Here is an 18083-nt window from a genome sequence, read left to right as displayed (position 1 = left end):
GCATTTTGCATTGCACTTTAAATCAACTGAACCAATGCCTTTTATGATTTTAATTTTGCTGATTATGGTTCACAGCTTTCTAGTAAACTTTTTTTTATGACAATCCAATACGTTGATATGGGGTATTTGGGGTTTTGCCATAATAAACAGTAATAAAACAATAAAATGCTTGCAGTATTCCAGTTGATTTTGTAATGAATACAGAATGTTTGACATTTTTGTTTTCTAATTGCATTGCAGAAAATAAAAAACTTTATCACAATACTGCATTCCAATTTTCCAAGACAATCTTGTTACTTTAATTGATTTCAGATCCTAAATTATTATAGCTATTTCATTCATTATCAAATACAAACAAAGGACAAATGACATGAATATTTAATCACTTTATTATATGCAAAATATAAACTGATAATTTAATATTTTCCATACCAATATTACTAATAACAGAGTAAATCAAATTTCCTGCCTGCCCAGAGCTGTTGTATTCTCATTTTGGAGACTACTTATATAGTAATTTTCCTCTTTAGATTGGTGGAGAATTAAAATAATATTAAAAATTGCATTTTTCTATATCTCTTGCCAACTTTCCAAGTATAGAAAAAAGTTACAAATTGTGTCATCAAATATTATACCAGTTCATTTGAGCATATATAAAGAGATTTGTATGATAATTGTTTACATATTTTCACCCACAAATTTGTTGTGTGTGCAAGAATAATTTATGTTGGTATATTATAGATTTGTGTGTGAAGTTTTTCGGGGGTTTGTGGGTGTGTGTTCGTGTGTGTCTGTGTGTGGGTATACAAACCAAAACCGTGTTTGCAATTGGTTAAAGCTTCAAGTTCACTGTCAAAAATTCAACTCATTCCAAAAATTACGGTAAATTGCATTTTACTTTCATGTATTTTTTCATATTTATAAATGCATTCAACTTGCATATCACAATTAATGACAAAACTGAACAAAGTATAAGCAGTGGGTCCAATATTTTTACTTACAGTTTACACTTACAGTTTTATACATTACAATAACACAAGTTAACTGCATGACTGTTCGTGTATTTTTCAAGCATACCGCTCTGTCTTGGAACGTTTGAGTATTGTGATAGAGTTATTTTTTTCTGTAATGCAATTTTTAAAAAATGTCATCGCAATGTTGCAAGTCTTTTATTGTTAAACTATTGCTGATTATGGCAAAAACTAAAATATTCCATCTCAATGTATTAGAATATCATGAAAAAGTATAGAAGTGGGTTGTAAACCATTATCAGCAATAGTAAAATGCTAGCAATATTCTCGTAGATTTGTAATGAATCCAGAATGTATGACATTTTTGTTGTGATTACATTACAAAAAATGAACTACTTTTATCTCAAAACTCTAATATTCTGAGACAGTCCTGTACATTTAAGATATTTTACTATTAATATATTTTCTACAATTTTGTTCTGAAAACACTGAGAATAATTCACATGAATCTATCCTTCATGTTTTATGTATATTTTTGTCAAAATATGTGGATTTACGAGACTTTTTTAAAATTATGTTTTCTCTCCTATGTATATATAAATTATGTATATTTAGAGTAAATATAGGTTATTGGGTAAACTAATGTATCTGTAATTTTACTGTTTTATGGTGGATTATATATAAAACAGCACTACAGAGAAATGGGAAAAGTTGCAGTAGTGTGGAGAAATTACCAAAAATTAAAGAAACAATTAACAAAATAGTAATTGTCTATATCCTGTGCTGCAGTATCACTCTTATTAACTAAAGTGTAATTGTGTATCATATTGACTTGATACACTAATGCTTCAAATAAAGTATTATAATTCTCTTAAATTAGAATTGTCTTTGTTATCATGGTTAACAAAGTGAACATTATTTACATCGAGATTAGACATGTCACGCCAGGTAAAAATGTACTGTAATACAAGACTTAAAAGAGAAAAAGAAGTTAGGATGGATGTCAAAATGGATAAAAAACACATGTTTGGAGCCACAAAAAAACTTAAAAGCTGTTTATAAGCCTGATAAGGAAGGCAACACATACTGTATATATATATAATATATATATATATATATATATATATATATATATATATATATATATATATATATATATATATATATATATATATATATATATATATATATATATATATATATATATATATACACTCTATGTACTGTTTATATTAATTGAAAAGTCCTAAGATATTTGTAATATTTGTCCTCCGACAGAAACCATATAATTTTCCATTATCAAACATTTTTGAAAAAGCGGCAGTGAGCCACTAGAAACCGCTTGTTGCTGCTCCCCGTCCTATGCAAGAGCAAGATATAGACATGTATTTTTTCTCATATTGAATGTAATTATGTAAATATGAGGACATTTGAAGGATTGATTTCCAAACCGTGTGCAACAAAGCCAACCGGATGCAACTTTTAGTGGAATTTCAGCCTCAGCTCAGTTACCAGAAACAACATGAAGGGCCTGATAAAGTGGTGAGACTGGCCGGGGAGTGAAAGAGTGCGTAAAAGTGAGAAGAGGGAGGCGGCTTTTGCCAAGGGCCCAAACTGCCGCCTCCCACACAGCTTTTTCCATGTTTTTTTTTTTTTTTTTGCCTATCCGAATAAGTGGTGCAGTGCGGTGCATGCCCCACCTTGCACCACTAAAAGATCAATTTTGTGCTCCTCCAGACCGGAGAGAATTGAACCAGGACCAATCCGCAATCTGATCCTGGGGTTTGGTAAAGTCTAACGAAACTCCTGGTCTACGGTTTGTCTACATTATCCATTGCAAAGTCAGATTTTCTTTTTACAGCAGCGAGACCTTGTCTCTTGTGTCATAGGAAATTGCCCAATTTTATATTTTGCAAAATAGCATGCCGTTGCTCAATATTGTTGTTTTCTTCCAGTGATTAGTCAAGTAACTAACATTTGTCCATGTCTGTTGGTGGCAGCAGATTACTTTTTTCCTTTTAAATACTGATTATCTGCTATTGAAGTAGTACGGTATATTGAATAACTTATTTTGTTTGATGAAACAGTTTAACTGGAGGGGTGCGTCATTTGAGGTGTCTTTAAAAAGTTGAATGTAGAATATTTTCTTTATCAAGTATGTGTTATCAATCCCAAACTGAGTTCAAAAAGCCTTTGTGCATTTCTTCCCACCGCGCTAATCTGCCTTTATCTTTCTTTTGGCACAGTTGTTCCGGGACTCACAACACATTATGAACCAGGAACATGGGGAAGAGGGGTGGAGAGGGATGTCATGCTCAATCCCGGGGTTTTTTGTTAGTGTAGCCTGAAAAGGTAAAAGTAAGAAAAGGCCTGTTTTAAATACAGTCCAAACACCAACCATGACCCCCCAAAAGAGGAACAAATAATAGATTATTGGTACTACAAGTTGAGGACGCCACCGTTAAAGGTTAAAGGTCAGATGTGAAATATTTGACCACTAGATGACACTATATTGTCTTGTACGAGCGAGGGCCAGTGATACACGGCAAAGCGTGGGAGTGTCCTGCCGGAAGAACATGGCACTGATCCAAGAAGGGATTTCACTGTGAAAATTAAAATGAAAAATGAAAATGAATTTCTCGACTTGTGTTTTTTATTAAAATTAACATAAGTACGATAGTTCAGGTATTTTTGCACAATATTCAAATCAGTGTTTATATTTTTACTGGATGAACCACTAGGAGGCACTAAATATTACACACCGTCCCTTTAATATTGGAGTGCAAAAAATATATAAAATTATGTAAAAATCATGCACATAATTTGGCTGATTTTAAATATTATTTTCACAAAGGAAAATTGGAACGCACTAAAAAAAATGTTCCATTGGCAGATCCTTTGATCCCCTCTTAGTATTATTTTCCCGAAACGAACAAGAAAAAAATAGTCAATCCTGAAAAACGGGTTACAAATAAAGCAAAATAAAAATTAAAAAAACCTGTTTTACCGTGACCTCAAATGAAAAAAGTTATTCTGTTCATTCAGGCAACATGATAATGGAAGCTTTAAAGCATGGGGGTCAAACTAATTTTCACCAAGGGTCATACGAGCGTAACGGCTTTCCTCAAAGGGCCTGATTTAACTTAGAAATGTAATTAAATGTAATTGAATGGTATGTAAAATAAATGTCACTACTGCTTAATGCAAAATAACTCATTAAACAGAGTATATTTACGTTGACAATAAAGTCACTACACATGTCTAATACTATATATTATAAAGCACATAAGGTGCCATGATTTGCCCCCTTCCTGGTTTCTGTGTTTTTTGCGTTTTTATGACTCACAAAGGTTTCAGACCAATTTTGATACTTTTTCACATAGGGCCAGATTTTTTTTGTGCCTTAATAAATGGAATCAACATTTCAAAACTGCATTTTGCTAAAGTGATCCAGAGGGGTGGGAGACTCTAAGGCACTGAAAGGGTACCTGAGTTTATAATAAATTTGTTTTTGTTTTTTTTAAATCACAGTATATACTTCTCTTCTATATACACTAAAAGACAATCTTGTCCTGTCGGCAGAGCGTTTCGCTCATTTGGCTTGTTATTTTCTTGTTTTCCTACATGAAGATAAGCAGACAGTGCCAGACAGTGTAAAATAAGCTAATTTTAGGATTTTCTTCCCCACAAAAAAACAATAATAAAAAAAAGACAGTCAAAAATATCTATGCAAATATTTTTGAATACAATTTCTTTTTTTTTTATTTGTGCGTGACATACGCTGTATACACAATTTTGCCAATAGTATAATTCTTTTTTTTTAGAAAGCCATAATCATGGAAAACAATCTTAAAATAATAAATATGATACTTAAACTAAGCTCATTTGCACGAGATTATTATTTTTATTCTGGGGGCAAATGCTATGTCAAAATCACATGAAGCACGGATAGAGTTATCAGCCCAAACATATTTTAGTATGTGAAAAATTGAATGTTCTGTCGCTACTGCCCTCTGTGGCTGAAAAGTAAATGGCACACTGTCTCCTTCTAGGACACACAATACGAGTGACGTCATATCCGCAAACAAAAGGCGGGAAATATAAACCTGCATTCAGTTTGATAAGCAATAGAAAATGCTTGCAGGACACATTGAGAAAGTTTTTTTTCTGATAAATAGACGACGTTTGGTTCATAAACCATCTTAAAAAAGGAATTGTAAAAAATAATTTGTGCCAAATTGCCACACAAGGTAGCTGTAAAGGAACACTGTAAAATATTTGACCATTAAATGTTGCTGTATTGTATTGTGCAAATGAAAACGAGTGCAAAAAAATACAAAGAATAATACAAACTACGGAGACTCAAAGTGACCAATGCAGCATTTTACTCATTGTTTTTCTGCCCAGCGTTTTTGAGTTTTTTGGGTACCCGTAGCAATAAGATGGAGCTTCCATTCTGTTAACCCTAATGTTATGTAAGATAAATAAACATTTCTCGACCTCTGAGAATTTTTTTTAAAAATGCAAGTCCATACAATAATTCACGTAATTTTAGTTATTATTCAAATCAATATTGTGAATGAAATGATTTTAGGAGGTGCTAAATAATACACAATGTCCCTCTTAATCAGCGTTTTTCAACCTTTTTTGAGCCAGGGAATGTTTTTTACATTGGAAAGATTTTGCAGCACACCACTAACCAAAAATGTTATAAAATGACACTAAAAAGTATGTTTAATTACAATATAACTTGTAATACCCCCAGTTTTTACAGCACAGACCCTTGACAATGGCATAATACTAGCAGAAAATGATTCATAAATGTTTTATGACATTTAAAATTGACATTGGATAATTTCTCACGGCAAACCTGACGATCTCTCACGGCACACTAGGGTGTCGCGGCACAGTGGTTGAAAATCACTGCTCTAAATGACACCTGTCAAACTCAAGGCCTGCAGGCCATATGTGGCCTGCCAAAGCATTTATTATGACCCGTGAGACAATGTAAAGGGACGCACAAGAGAAAAAATGAGCATCAAACAATGACTTGCTGTTTTAAATATGTCCACTGGATATCACCAAAGCCCTGTGCGCACTCTCAAAGCACCCACTGTAGCTGTATTTGCTGACTATATTTAATCGACCACAGAACATTGAGGAAACGCATCCCATTATTTACTCAAAATAAGAGTCACTGATGCGGTGTTTAAGGAAAATTGTTAAATACAAAATCAAAAAATAGCACACTGGTGTCTGTGCATGTTAAAATATGTTTTGTTCCTTGTATAATAGATGTGACCTCTAACAGCGATGTTCCCATATCCAGATAAACATTTTCATAAAAAATTAAAAAGTAGAAAGGCTTAAAATATCAAATCAAACATTTAAATCAGTGTTTGTGAGGTTTTTTTTCGTCACTTTCCGAATCCGTATGAATTTCCCCGAGTTAAAGAAACTTTAAAGAAAATTCATTCCATTCTTGTTTTTCCCTTTTTCAATGCACAGTTGATAAGCATAACAGGAGATTAAATCTTGGTGAAAGAAAAAAATGAGGAAAATAACTCCTAATAATTGTTTTATAATCAAATCTTACATCCCTGAATCAGTATTTAGTTATGAGCCCCCTCAAAGACGCCCAGCCCTCCAGCTAAGGCACACTTTCTATGCCATAAATTTACTGGTCTGACCCCCGGGAGAATTTATTTTCTACCATGAGGCCCCCGAGCTAAAATGAGTATGAAACCCCTGCTTTAAGGTTAAAATTTGAAAACAATGATTTGAACAAAACAGGTAAATCGTCAAACTGGTTCCGTGCACAGCAGAGCGGCTTCGTGGAAGCATTATCGCTTTATTATCTGCACAGCTCAGTGCTTGTACAGTTTGTGGCTGGGTTGCCGAGGGTAACGGGTCAATGATTACCATGTGAGGCCTCCACTGTCCTCAAGTGCGAGGTTAGACTCCCTGAGGGAATTTTTGGCTCTATTTGGATGGAGTGATCATTCAATTTAAAATGATCTGCCATTCCAAGCAGGACCTGAGGCAAAAGTGCTCAAAAAAAGTAACAAAACTAGTGACAACGTAACAGTCGAGGGGACTCAAATCAAATGACACATCAGAACAAAATCAAATATGTCAAAGTCCAAACCAGAATAAAAGACCAAAACCAGAAATGGAAAATACAAGGAACAAAGTAGCGTACTAACAAGTCCAAATAAAGAAAACCCAAAACAAAATAAACTAAACCTGGCATGGCAGTGGAAATGCAAATTCACCTGATGACATACTCTTCTTCTTCTCCGGGCGGTTGGCATCCAACACTTTGGTGCATACCGCCCCCTATCACCACATCCACAGCACAGTTCTACTTCTCAAAATCGTGTACCCCTCAAAAAATGCAAAAGAATCCTCCGTTGAGGTCCTTGTGCGAGTTGGGCAATCTTTTCGGAGTAAATTCCTTCACCCCTTATTCTATCATTTCCTCCCTATTAACGACATGGGCTGTCCAAAATCTCATGATTGCTTTTTTTTGGTATCACAATATATTTTTTACAGTTTTCTGAGTTTTTTTTTCCACCCTTCTCAACAACAATGCAATGTGTAAAACATACACTCATAGCACTCTTTTCCCGTTTCCACAGGTACTTCATTTGTCATGATGACTCCTGTGACATTCACCTGTGCCCGCTCATCTGCTGCTGGCTACCTGATTGGTTCCTGGTCCTACTTAAATCCACTCCTTTTGACTCGCCTGTTGTCAGTCCGTCAGCGAACCTCTGTTTTCACAAGGCAAGCATTTTGACTATGACTCCCGTCGATCCCGTTTTGTCACCCATTTTCCATTCGTCCGTTCCTGATTTCCCCGTTTGTCTCCTGATACGACCCGTTTTTTTGACCCCGACCATGTTTTGATCTTCCGTCCCGGCTAACGACTCGTTTTTTGACCCCGACCACGTTTAATTTACGACCTGTTTTTCAGTCTAACTACGCTACGATTTCCAGCTCCGGAAGATCCACTTCCGCATTCGGAACACGCTCCGATCCCGTGAGCGGCTTGCTTCCTGCCTCTAGCAAGCACCGGATCGCTGGCGCTGCCTGTCCTCGATATTTCAATACACTTGTGAGTAACATTACGCATCTGGGTCCTACTTTTGTTCTGGTCGTGACGTCATTAGCCCGGCGGCCTGCCAGGCCTTTATCCGACTTCACCCAATGCACACTCCCCACGCTTAAAGTCCTTTCCACTGCACCCAAAACAATAGTGATGTGTTATTTGTGAACAACACAGCTCTACAATGCTTTTCTCTCTCTTTTGATTGGTCCTTTTTGATTTGATCCTTTATAATTGTTTCTACTTTTTCACTCTTTTTGCCTTTATTTCATTTTTTTCTCCTGTTATTTCTTTTTTCATTGTTAGTTTTTTTGTTCTCAATGTGCATAATGTTTCACTATATTTTAATATCCGGATAAAAGAAACAAAAACAATTTGAAGAGGATTTTGGGAGCCGAAAGAGGCCGTCTCTTTTTGGTGAACCAAGTCGAAAGAGCCGCTTCTCGATCTTATTTGAGTGAGAGAAGCTACCTGGTAAAGGCAGTTAACTGCACGTAGCACAACACACAACCGGCGACACACATATGACAGGCAAATAGTGCAATATGAGTGGATCAAATAACAGTCCTTCTTTTAACGTGTTTCTTTTCTTTTCCTTGCTTTTTCGGCACCACCAAGCACCTTTCTGCCTTCCATCGTACCTGACTCATATCATTCACACTGTGCTCATTTTACCGCTACAGAAAAGAAGAGTGGTGGTGGGCCAAACTAACCTAAAATTTGGGAGGGAGTAATTCCCGCAGATGGTAAAACTGGCCTCATCTGCTACAATGTTGCAGCTCTGCTGAAAGTGGTCAAATAGCTGACTAGAAAATGAATGCACGAGTAAGGTTTGTTAGTGCATGTGAAAGATACATGTTCAAATTACTTTTCTCATCCAGCCAGCCCAAACTCAACCTTGACATGAGGTGGCCCTTTGAGAAATCTCATGTTCTTCCTGATTAGCCACTCCAGAATTGTTTAAGTTGCTTTAATCCAATCTGAAAAGCAGTTTGTGAGCCGAAAGAGACAGCTTTTTAGTGAGCCGAGCCAAAAAGGCTGGTTCTCTATAAAGAGGCAGAATTCCCGTTGCGACAAAGAGTAGAAAAGAAAACTTCAGTCCATTAAATCAACGTCTTCGCCTGCAGAACTACGATGTGTTTCTGCAAAAGCGAAAAAAGCACAAATTTCTTGCATGGCATGGCTACCCTTTCTCACCCCCCCCCATCTCCCTTCTCCCCCCCACCACAGCAGGACCACAAACAACCATTGTCACGATAGGCCGACAGAACAATTGACTTCTTATGCCGAAGCCTGTCCCGGCTTGGGAGGGTAAACTTCAGCGATGACTGCGCTAAGTAAATTATAGCTCCAAAGGCTTATGTGGTTGAGAAAAAGATGCGCTTTTGCGAGAAATCCTGCAACGATAAAGAAGAAAAAAACGATTTAGGAGACTTTTTGACGCTAGAACTCCTTAAAAAAACCTCTTGCATTTGGGGGAGGTAGTGGATAGGGGTGGGCAATACTTGGATTTTTGGTATGGAGACGATCGGTGCAGATCCGATACCGATTCAGGACTTGTTTTGCCTGGGAATCTATTCAAGTCAAGTCATGATTATTTGTATAGCCCTTAATCACAAAGAGTCTCAAAGGGCAAACCACAGACTATTATTTCACCATCCCCTGATTTAAAACCTACATGAGGAAAAACTTAAGACCTCAACATGATGTAAATGACTCCTTGTGATTAAGGGCTATACAAATAAACATGACTTGAAAAACAGTATCGACCTGAAAGGCAATATTCAGTGCCTCCTAGTGGCATTAAAAAATGAATTATCATACCAATGTTAATTTTTATAGAAAATCATAGGTCAAGAAATCTGTATTTCACTGGGTAATCTCCACTTAGGTTGGCGTCATGTTTGCCCGGCATTTTACTGCTATGTTGTGGTGTGCATCACTGGCACTCGCTCGTAGACAGTGCCATCTAGTGGTCAACTATTACACAGTAGGGCTTTTAGACAATAGTATCCATCCGATGCAATGATAATGTCAATATTTGGATCAATCCGTCACCCTTAGTAGTGAACGGTACGTCAAGAACCAGGTTCCGTTTTTTGAGGATGAAGGAGGAAATCCTGCCCTTGGTTCCTCCCCCAATTTAGCCCTACTGTCTTTTGACATGACATCATCGCCACATCTGTCGTCCCAACAGGGCGCGCTGCCTCCTTTTGCGCTTTTGTTGCCATCGTTTTTGCTTATCCCCTTTTTCCCGATTTCTATTTTATCCCGGCAGGAAGCGGCCTACAAAATAAATCAGGGGTGTCAAATTCAATTGAGTTGAGGTCTGCCGGAGCTAGGGTCCGGTCGAGGTTGGGTTTCCCACCAAAAAAGCTCTATCCTTTTGAATAATGTACGACAAATACATATGGATGATCGGTTTACAAACATCACTGCCCTCATTTGCTCAGCATTGCATGCAAAGGGAATCAAACCCAGAATGCGGCGATGAGAGTGCCGAATCCCAACATGCAGACCACTAGGATTGTAGATGACAAAAGAAAAAGCACTGGTTTGATCTTTTCATCATACTATTTTTCCTCACGGTGCCACGTTGTACTATGTTGTAATGGAGCATTATAGAAAAGAGTTCAGTCAAAACAACGTTGTATCACCTGGTACCGTGAGTAAAATTAGTGCGATAATAATATAAAATCAAATACCTTTTTATTTGACATCTAGATTTGCAGTGGTCTAGTGATTACTCAGTGAATTTAGAATTAATATACTTTTTATTCCTATTTTTATTGTTATAATTGTTATTACTAATAATGTAATTATTGGGCCAGGTTTCCTTGGGATAGACATTAAACTAGTCTGTGGTACAGAAAAGTTTGTGGACAACTCGTGTGGTGCAACTGAAAACAAACGCTACAAAGCACAAGAAATATTACAAACTATGGAGACTCAAAGTACTCAAAGTAACCCAAACGCAACATTTGTTTAGTAATTTTCCTTGCACGGGCTTTTAAGAAGAAAAAAAAAGAAAAGAAAAAAGGAAGTACAGTTAAAAGAATGACAAAACAAAAAGGCTAATAGAGAAAAAAAGCAAGTCAGAAGAAAACACGGAATAATTAAAGGAAAAAAAGAAATTGAAATCAGAAAAAAAAATCAAGAAGAAATAAAAGGAAAAAAGGAAAAAAGCAAAAGGAAAAAAAAAGAAAAAATAGTAAAAAAAAAAAAGAAAGACAAGAAAAAAGACTTTTGGAACTAGTCGTAGTAGCAAGATGACCGACAACATTGTCAACTCTTCTAGTCGGGGTGAACCTCATGATATGTCGAATAAATGCAAATTTTTCCACCCGCAAGTATTTTAAAAATTCTCACGTTCATGACATAGTTTATGCATTTTTTGCTTATATGTTCTAATCAATATTGTTTTAGTTTTTTAATGAATGTTTTTTTTACCACTAGGAGCTGCTACATTATTCACATCATCTCTGTAATCTCTCATTTTTAGGCAGGGGCCTTAAACTATCATACAGCTGGCCCCATTTGACCCCTGGGCTGTGATTTTGAGACCTCTGAAGTAACTGATGCACAGTTCCTGGCCCTCTTCTTGATCCGTGTGTTTGAAGCGAACACAGTCGGCACAAACGCTACACAATTCACTTTTTTCCCGATGTAACTTGTTTGCAAAAAGATTTACATGGAAGTGGATCGTTATTACATTCCTAAAGCCTCCCCATGGCGCAATTGTTTCCCGTGCAAATTACAAACAGATTAAATGAAACTGCAAAGAATAAAAAAAACAACCAGAATAATAAACTAATTAAGTGGATTATATAAAGTCAAATAAGTTATATAGCAAAAACAAATTCATACACCAAAAGGAAAAAATTGCGCTAACTTTAGGTATCATTTTTTAACTGTAAATTTGTAATATTTGACCACTAAATGAAACTGTATTGTCTAATATTAACAAAAAACAGTACCAAGAGCACAGCGTAACAGCAAGATGCCAGACACTGGGTATGGATTTCGCTATGTCAAAGAAAAACAAATTTCTCAACCAATGAATATTTATAAAAAATAAAACATTAGTATGATAGGTCATTACTTTTGCCTAGTATACAAATCAATGGGCCATTTTAATGAATGAAAGGTTTTATACAACCAGCACTTAATACTACACATGTTCCCTTTAATGTTTTAATTATTCATCATAGTTTTCCTTTTACCAGTTAAATAGAAAATTGTAAAGTTAAAGGGACTGTGTGTTGTTCTTTTTAAAGGAGCTGTACAGAATTTGAAACATTAGTCCCTACTGCCATCTCCTGGCTTAGAGCCATGATTGCAACCTTACTCTGCTCATTGATGATGCGCGTCCAAGTACTTCTTTTTTCTTGAAAATCTGATCCAACGGCGTCTGCTTTTGCCAGCTTTTGACAATCCATAGGAAATGCGCGAGGCACACGTCATCATGATGAGCGATAGCCCGACCTGTCAACACTTTTTTGGGGTGAGTCCTTTCCACGGATTCTGTGAGTTTTGTGAATTTTGCCAAAATGTCTTTAATTTGGGCTAATGGAATGATGGCATCATCCTCCTCTTTGTCATTTCTGAACTCCCCCTGCACAACAGGATGTGTTTTTATAACTTTGTACTGTCTTTTGCCTTGTTTGGATGGCCGGAAAAAGTCTCTTCTTCTTCTTTTCTCCTTGTCCACTTTTCTGTATGTCTTTCGTGGGGTCCATTGTGAATGATAGCTCTTCTTAGTGGTACCGTACTGTAGACTGTTTACAGAGCGGGACCATACCAAACAACCTAGATAGATAGATAGATAGATAGATACTTTATTCATCCCCGAAGGGAAATTCACTTTTCCAGCAGCATCCCTAAGCTGAGAACAATCGAAAATAACTGAGAACAATCGAAAATAACACGGGAGCTGCTGGAGTGGCTGCCATTCGTGACGGCGCCGGAGAAACGATTCAATTTGAATCATGTACAAACAAACAAACAATTGAATCATGTACAAGAAACGATTCAATCTGAATCATGTACAAACAAACAAACAATTGAATCATGTACAACAAACAAACAAAATATTTATGTTTCAATAAGTGGAGTGTTAATAAAATGGGGGGAAAATAATTTCTGATACTGATATAACCAGGTAAAACTAATTTAACACTTTTGTATGTAGCAACATTTGTAAGTAGAGGTACAACTGTTGTATTTTAGTACTACTTCTGTATTAGGATTTTTGTAGTATTTCTGCCATAATATTTTTGTAGAATTCTTGTAGTATATCTGTAGCAGTATTTTTGTAGTAGTATTTCTGTAGTCGTTTTGAATTATTACTGTAGTTCCATTTTTGTAGTATTACCGTAGTCGTATTTTCTGTACTGTATTCGTAGTAGGATTTTTGTTGTATTTCTGTAGTGTTCTTGTAATATTTTTGCAGTTGTATTTTTGTAGTATTTTTTTATTATTTCTGCAGTAGTACTATTGTAGCCGGATTTCTGTTGGATATCTGTAGTAGGTTTGTAGTAATACTATATTTTTGTAGTAATACTGTTGTACAATTTTTGTTGTATTTTTGTACTATTTCAGTAGTAGGAACTTTCTGGTATTTCTGTAGTATTCTTGTAGTATTTCTGCAGTGGTGAGGGGCCCTCTCCTCGTGAGAGGTAAGAGAATTTTCCCACCGTGGTCCGCTGTGTGTCGTAAGAGGCGACTAAAGTGGAGGGAGCGAGGGTACTGGGGATCCTCTCCTCTCTATCTCTACTCCCAAAGAGACAGCAAGGCAAAGAAAGGGGGGCGGGAGACCGAAAGGTCTCGCAAACCCTATTTAAAGGGTCACTAAATGTGAGAGGATGTGGAAGTAAAGCGACTGAGTGGAAGAAAGAGAAGATCGGAAGGATAATGACTAAAAGGAAGGTTGAGGTGTTAGCCTTGAGTGAAACAAAGATGAAAGGAAAGGGTGAATTACAGCTTGGAGGTATGTATGGTAGATGGTCTGGAGTTACGGGTGGACATGCTAGAGAAGGAGTGGCTGTCCTTGTGAGTGAGAAAGCAAAGGGAAAACTGGTGGGGTGGAAAGAGATATCTTCCAGATTGATGTGTACACTTTGTACATGGATCGCATGGTGAGAGAGGTGAATGCAAGAGTATTTGGCAGAGGTGTAGAGATGATGGACAACAGTGGAACAGTGTGGCAGTTAAGTCAGTTGTTGTTTGCAGATGACACAGCGCTTGTGGCTGATTCTGAGGAAGCATTGAGAAGGTTGGTAACGGAGTTTGGAAGAGTATGTGATAGGCGTAAGTTATGTGTCAATGTTGGGAAGAGTAAGGTGATGAAGTGTTCACGTGATGGAGTGGGCATGGCGTTAGAAATAAGGTTGCATGGACAGGTGCTGGAAGAAGTCGAAAGCTTTAGGTACTTGGGTTGTGATGTGGCTGCAGTTGGTGGAATGGAGTGCGAGGTATTGCACAGAGTGAACCAAGGAAGAAAGGTTTTGGGTGCTCTGAGGAGAGTGATGAGCAACAAGAGTATGAGTATGGATGTTAAGAGGGGACTGTATGAGAGTGTGATTGCGCCGACTGTGTTGTATGGTGCAGAGACTTGGAGCCTGAATGCAGATTTAAGAAGGAAATTGAATGTTTTTGAGATGAAGTGAAATGTTAGGAGTGACAAGATTGGATGGATTGAGAAATGAAATTGTGAGAGACAGAACTGGAGTAGTCGTGGAATTGAGCAAGCGTGTTGATAAGAGAGTAGTCGGTTGGTTTGGATACATGGAGAGGATGGATGAGGAGCGAATGTTGAAGAGGATCTACAGAGCAGAAGTAAATGAAAGGAGACCAAGAGGAAGGCCGCGATTGACGTGGATGGATGGTGTTATGAGTGCACTGCAGGAAAGAGATCTAAATATAATGGAAGCTAGAGCTCTTGTTGGTGATAGGAAGGAGTGGAGAGGTGTTGTGAAAGGATAGTGGGATTGTGGACGCGTTCTTAAGGATGGGCTGGGCACCCGTATGATGCGGCAGGGGTAAACCAGTGAAAGCTGTCGGGCCCTGCTGTTGAACAAAAGAGTGTGTTGTGTCACCCTGACCCGAGTGACATGGCCGCTTTCTGGTGTCCCATTTCATCTAGAGGGACGAAAGCATGACCAACTTAGGTGCCGAGGTGCCTAACTTGTTTGGGTGTTTGGGCAATTGGGTTGGCCATGGCCCCAAAAATTGTGTGTGTGTTTTTTGCTTTTTTTCCCTTTTTTTTATTGTATGTGTTTGTCTTGCTGTCGGTCACCCCTCTTGAGGGATATGGCCAAGGTAGATAGATAGATAGAATTGTTTATTTTAGTATTTCTGTGGTAAAGAACTAAGGAGGATGCTGAAAGAAATGTTTGTGGCTTTTACTTGGTAAATAAACTTGTTTCCACAAATGATCTTTGGGGTTTTTTCCACATCTGCCTGTGAGTAAATAGGAGCCGCATTGTTTTGTAAGGTCTATTATTATCAATAAGGGGAATTTACATTATTAATAAGGGGAGCAATTGGCTGAAACAGGTATGATACTGTAGAATACCGTGAGAAACTGGGATGCCAGGGAATGCCGGAGGAAATGTCACAATCTGTAAGGTCAGATCCAAAATGGCGGGTGTCCAGACTCAGTTTTACTCGGTGAAATACTTGAAACGTGAGGATGAAGAGCCCCCTTCTGGATATCTAAGGTATTACATTTATAGCGTGATCATTCTCTTTTTCAAGTGGTAAAGAAAAGAAAAAATATTTTTTTACCAATTTGTATTGAAGCATTCAAACACAGGTACATTTTTAACTGATTTATTGTGATTTTATGTTTTCAAAAAAATACGAATACATGTTTTTTTGCAGTCCGGATAATGAATATTCATACTTACATACTAAAATAGAGTCAGAGATAAATAAGCTCTGACTCTATTTTAGGGATATACTAAAAGTTGCTCCTGTTTTTTTTTTATCCATTTATAACTCTGCCAATGCAAATATTTTCTAATACATGTTGGCTTCCCTAACTCAAACACCTATTTTAGGGCTGAAATCCAACTCCCTAACCACAGCTCCAACCAAAACCCTAGCCACAGCTCCAACCAAGGCACTAATTCCAACCAAAGCTTATCCTTGGAGCCTTAAGTCTCGACTTACATATTTGGGGAGCAAAACCCATAACCACATGTATGTAAGTCAAGGATCTTACCAGTTGAGCTAGCAGTGATACAAATTTCAACACGCATTTAAGGCAGAAACCCAAGCGCCCTAACCCTATCTCCAACCAAAACCCTAACTCCAACCAAAACCCTAACCCTTGCTCGAATCAAAACCATAACCCTTACCACAGCTAAACCCCTAACCCCAACCCTGTAACGACCAAACTCTAACCCTAGCTCCAACCAAAACACTTACCCTACCCTTAGCTCCGACCAAACCCTAATCATAGCTTCAACCGAAACGCTAATCCTAGTTTTAACCAAAACCATTACTAAGTTTTTACTTGTGTTGCTGGGGATCATACCAATAGCCCTTTGTTTGTAATCTAAGTGTCTTACTTGTTGGCTACCCTAACTCAAACAATTATTTTAGGGCTGAAATCCTAGCTCCCTAACCACAGCTCCAACCAAAACCCCAACCACAGATCCAGCCAAGGCACTAATTCCAACCAAAGCTTATTCTTGGAGCCTCAAGTCTGGACTAACATATTTGGGGATCAAACCCGTAACCACATGTATGTAAGTCAAGGATCTTACCAGTTGAGCTAGCAAGTAGTGATACCAATTCCAACACACAGTTAAGGCAGAAACCCAAGCGCCCTAACCCTATCTCCAACCAAAACCCTAACTCCAACCAAAACCCCAACCCTTGCTCGAATCCAAACCATAACCCTAACCACAGCTAAACCCCTAACCCCAACCTCATAACGACCAAACCCTAACCCTAGCTCCAACCAAAACCTTACCTGCATAACTGGGGATCACACCCATAATCATGTGTGTGTAAATAAGTCTTACCAGTTGAGCAATATATCTAGTTTAGGGTGGAAGCTCTCGACCTCCTAACCATAACTACAACCCATTCTAATGGAAACCAGTAATCTCCTCTAGACTGAGCAGAGAGCAGCCTAGAATTTTCTGGGCTGTGTTGACGACTTCTTCTCTCAGCGTAAAACACCGTGACACCTTGATAATGATGCTGCTGAAGGAGGGCGACTTGGTAAGGTCTTCCATATTCTTCGGAGAGCAGTCCATGATTTTTTGAGATATTTTGTTGACTCTCTTTAAAGTTCTCCCAATATAACTCAACATGATGATGCATGCCAGTCAGCTGTCCTCTTGGATATGTAGAAAGAGACCAGCCGCTTCTGTTCCAGGTGTTTTTTTTACTCTCACAGGAAGTGAAGCTGCTGCTGGGCCTTCCCTTTTCCTTTAACCACAATCCACATTTGTTCACTAATTTCCCCAACATTTCACTCATTATTACTCGTGTCAGATTCTGGTTTATGTCTTTGACCACTAAGGGTTTTTCTTTTCACACAGGTGTCCAGGCACACTCCAAGTTCTAAGGAAATCTTTTCCAGTGAAATCAGTCAAAACGCTTTCTAGTCTGACACATGCCTGGCATCTCATTGAAGCCTCAGATTCCTCCACAAGGGAAGTGTAATTTTGTACATCATGGTTATTTAAAGACAACCTTGCCAAGTGGGAACAAGTGTTCTTATGTTTGACTGCTCAATGAGCTGCCGGGCACATTTTGCGGGCTCTTCGTGTCATCTTCAATCACCGACATATTTCCCACGATTTACGCGGTTCATTTTTGACAGCCGATTCTGTCTTGATTCTATTTTTTGCTCTGGTAAACCATCTACAGTCCTGGGGAAGATTGGTATTTTGCAACTCTTTTAAGGACTGAGACACATAAAGCAAGTTACTATTATGATGGGTCTGTCAAGCATTCAATTCCACAATAAAGGAAGTGCA

This window comes from Urocampus carinirostris, chromosome 11 (assembly GCF_059441175.1).
Source record: "Urocampus carinirostris isolate Australia breed hairy pipefish chromosome 11, RoL_Ucar_1.0, whole genome shotgun sequence".
NCBI classification, from domain to species: domain Eukaryota; kingdom Metazoa; phylum Chordata; class Actinopteri; order Syngnathiformes; family Syngnathidae; genus Urocampus; species Urocampus carinirostris.
Note: the sequence above shows the minus strand (reverse complement) of the source record.